Below are 1,751 nucleotides of genomic sequence, written 5' to 3' on the forward strand. Positions count from 1 at the left end.
ATGACTTTCTCTGGTGAGCTATCACTAGTTATCATTTTGATTTTACGCTTTTCTCTATCTGGTGCTTCTCTAGAGGACTCTTGGAACACGGGTCTCCTGCCCCCTTGATCCATGGGAGTGCGAAGAAAGGCTTGTGGACGTCTTGTCGGAGAAACAATAGCTGGAGGAAAATATGCATGTTCTTCTTCTTCCAGTTCCTTTCCTTTCCGATGCTCGGTAGTTGATATTGCTGGATTATGAGTTGTTGGTAGAGTAGCTCCGGTGTGGGCTTGAAGTTGTTGTTGCTGTTGTTGTAAGGCTTTCTGAACGTGAGAGTTGATGAGGAAATCCAAATCCTCACGACTGATAGTGAGTAGGTTTGATTTTCCGGCTTCTTCCATCCTATAGTCTCAGATTCAGGTGAAGTTCCCACAGACGGCACCAAATTTGATCCTGTCTGAGAAGATGAACAAGGCGGAGATCCGGAAGAAGGAAACCCACTACGCTGATGAAGAATAATACTCGTAGAACGCCAATCCGAGAAACCCAAAGCGGATCGGGAAAAAATAGAGTCACCGAAGGTCCTCCTCCACGAAGACTCGATGACAAAGAGGAAATCCAAATCTGAAGAGAAAAAACCCAGATCCGAAGCTTCCAAGACTTCCTGCGCACAAGAGACCAACCAACACTACCGTCAGTGACCTCAGACCGGGGTGGGAATCCCTGGCTAGGCCCTCCAACGCTCAAGTCAGTAATCTCTCTCGGTGTGGAAGAAAGAGGAAGAAGATGAATAGTAGTTGAAAAATTAGGGTTATGAATGTGCACGATGATCTGAACTTACCTTGCCAACAGAGAGGATTCCTCTTTTTATACCACTTCATATAACCTCCATAGTCATGAAGTGGACCCCGGTTTGTTAGAGTTTGTTATGAGATGACATAAGCTGTGTACTTGTGATAAATGACTTTTAAGGAATCTTTCTTGTACCCCAGATGTACCTCCTTTGTCGTTTAGCACCTGCAAAATAATCTAAAAGCACATTTCCCGCCGAAATATATAACACCTGTCATGTGGTTACCTATTGCAGATATCCTCATTAATTATCTTATTTGAAATATTTATCTTTATCCTTCCTCGTGAGGCTTCTGTTCGCGCCCTTCTATGTTAATTATCCTAACTAGCAATAGGTCATATCTTATCAAGTATTTTTCCAAGGTGTTGGTCGACCTGGCTGATATTAACATTCCTTCTTCAGGGCATTCTCGGTCGATACTATTCTACATGCTTCAGAAGTATCTCCCGGTCAATATTAGCCTACTTCCTTTGAGGTATACGCCAAGTGATATGGATCTTTCCCCCTTGAAGGCATATCCCGGCCGATATTAGCCTACTTCCTTTAAGGTATATAAATCTTTCCCCCTTGAAGGCATATCCCGGCCGATATTAGCCTACCTCCTTTGAGGTATATAGATCTTCCTCCTGGGCAGCATATTTCGATCGATACAAACTTACCTCCCTTGGAGGTATATCCCGGCCGATATTATCCTACCTCCTTTGAGGTATACAGATATTTCCCCCTTGAAGGCATATCCCGGCCGATATTAGCCTACCTCTTTTAAGGTATACAGATCTTCCTCCTGAGAAGCATATTTCGATCGATACAAACTTACCTGCCTTGGAGGTATATCCCGGTCGATATTAGCCTACCTCTTTTGAGGTATACAGATCTTCCTCCTGGGAAGCATATTTCGATCGATACAAACTCACCTCCC

Source organism: Zingiber officinale, chromosome 1A, assembly GCF_018446385.1.
Source record: "Zingiber officinale cultivar Zhangliang chromosome 1A, Zo_v1.1, whole genome shotgun sequence".
NCBI lineage: Eukaryota > Viridiplantae > Streptophyta > Magnoliopsida > Zingiberales > Zingiberaceae > Zingiber > Zingiber officinale.